Raw genomic sequence first — 2,500 nt, 5'->3', positions numbered from 1 at the left:
GTCTCTGCCCCAGTCTCTTTGGAGCTTAGACGCTCCAATTTATCAGTTAGCTCGCCCCTGACTGATAGTATTTTGGCGAAACAAATTTTAGTGGTGATTTAATTGCCACACGCTAGCTCAGCCCACGGCGCAGTTAGTTGGGCAAAGTCAGTTGCTCTTGGAGGGAAGAGCTTCTGACTGATTCCTCCCTCACATTGACTTCACAAAATGGTTCGTCAACTACGTAGCCTTTTTGTCACCATAGGCACCCAGACCAGTCCTGCAGATTGGCTGGAGGTTGCGACCAAACGTGATATGAGACTACCAGACGAGGAGATAGGGGTATGTCTGGCTGGAATAGAGTTCATGAACTCAATGATAGCCAATGACAATACTGCCTACGATCCTATCTGGAATGAGAAACTGATAGTATTGCCGGAGGTGTATGTAGGACCCACTTCTCCAGCTCATGGGAAAGATATCCGAGATGAAAGCACAGAGAGGAGCAGGAACGAGGAGGTGGAGTGTCCTGAAACCCCGAGCTCTATGAGTCAGCTCTCAATACTAACCGCATCGCCCGAGTTGGATAATACAGCTGACATCTGTCCTGGGACCCCCCTGGTGAAGATGCCAGAGGACAACCCGACATGTCCATGCTGTACCACTAGGGCAGGCAATATGACGAGATTGATTGATCATCTAAAGAGAGCCCATGGGAAAAGAAAGATAAATTTCCAATGTTCCCGCTGTGGGAAGACAAATGAAAAGCATCATAGTATCTCATGCCATCTCCCAAAATGCAAAGGGGTCCAAGAGCCTACTCAGGTAGAAGGGTTTATGTGTGAAGAATGTAAAAAATGTTTTAAAACTAAAATTGGCTTAGGACAACATAAGAGATTAGCTCACCCAGCCCTGAGAAACGCAGAAAGAATTGAAGCATCTCGCCCCAAGGAGACCTCTAAAAGAGGTGCTCACAAGAAAATCTGGTCCCAAGAGGAAACAGAATTATTACAGAAACTAAATCAAGAGTTTGAAGGGAGGAAAAATATTAACAAATTGATTGCTGAAAAATTAACAACTAAAACAGCCAAACAGATCAGTGAAAAGAGAAGACTATTAAGAGAAACTGTGGTGCCAGAGAGAGAGAAAACACAAGAGAGCAAGAACAGGTTAAAAGAGGAGAGGACTGTGATTCCATCTTCTGGTGAAAGGGAGCTGCTAGCCCACTATAAAAAGACTATTAATGAAAAGATGACATTAGGAAAGCTGCCCATTCTTAAAAATACATATAAACAAATAATTGAAGGCAAAACAGACTCATTAAAATTACTCAATGAGGTAGCTCAGGACCAATATTTGTATTTGTTTGAGAAATCAATTGAACAGAAAGCGCCAAAAAAGAGCCAACGTAAACCTCAGCAGAAGAAACCTCAAAAGGAATGGATGAGAAAAAGAGCCAGAAAGCGTGGAGAATTTCTCCGATTCCAACGCCTCTTCCGCTTAGATCGAGGGAAGTTAGCTAATATGATTCTGGATGAAAAAGACTCTGCCCAATGTACCATCCCCCTGGAAGAGGTCAGTAACACCTTCAGATCTAGGTGGGAGTCTCAGAACTTATTTCAAGGACTTGGAGCATTCCAGTCTGTGGGGCAGGCAGATAATTCGGCTTTTAAGGAATTGATTACAGAGAAAGAGATCCTTAAGAATATCAAAGACATGAATAAAAAATCGGCACCAGGCCCTGATGGGATCACCCTGAAGGCCCTGCTTAAAATGGATCCAAATTGTGAGGAGATCAAAGAACTATTTAATCTCTGGCTGTTAAGTGGCAAAATTCCAGATGTAATAAGGGGATGCCGAACAATCCTAATACCTAAATCATCAGCGCCCGAACGCCAAAATGATATTAATAACTGGCGGCCAATTACTATTGGTTCCATCATCCTGAGACTCTATTCAAGAATCTTAACTGCAAGGTTGGCAAAGGCGTGTCCCATTAACCCCAGGCAGAGAGGCTTCATTCAATCTTCTGGCTGTGCTGAGAACTTAAAACTATTACAGCTATTAATTAGGAATGCAAAGAAACAAAAGAAACCCCTGGGGGTTGTCTTTGTCGATTTGGCCAAAGCCTTTGATTCAGTGAGCCACACCCACATCCTGGCGGTGCTAAAGCAAAAGGGCCTGGATGACCACATAATAGCATTAATTAAGGACTTCTATCAAAACATCCACACCAGAATCAAAACTAAAGAAGGAGAGTCTGAGTCAATAGGAATCAAAACTGGTGTGAAACAGGGCGATCCCATGTCACCACTCCTCTTTAACCTGTGCATTGACCCTCTGTTATGTAAATTAGAAGAGTGTGGGGAGGGGTTCCAACACGAGAATGGCAAATTAACAGCTCTGGCTTTTGCAGACGACCTGGTCCTGCTGAGTAAGTCCCAATCAGGAATGGAGAAAAATATTGAAATTCTAGAAGCATTTTGTGACTTAACTGGATTAAAAACGCAGGGGGAAAAGT

The 2,500-nt window shown here is 43.3% G+C and overlaps 1 pseudogene; it reads left to right on the top strand.

The window, feature by feature from the left end:
• LOC137459528 (28S ribosomal RNA) overlaps positions 1-2,500 on the top strand; it is an 8,440-nt pseudogene that overhangs the window by 3,018 nt on the left and 2,922 nt on the right.

This window comes from Melanerpes formicivorus, unplaced genomic scaffold (assembly GCF_026170545.1).
Source record: "Melanerpes formicivorus ecotype bairdi unplaced genomic scaffold, bMelFor1.0.p_v2 SCAF_371, whole genome shotgun sequence".
Classification (NCBI taxonomy): Eukaryota; Metazoa; Chordata; class Aves; order Piciformes; family Picidae; genus Melanerpes; species Melanerpes formicivorus.
Note: the sequence above shows the minus strand (reverse complement) of the source record. Positions and strands in the feature narration are given on the sequence as shown.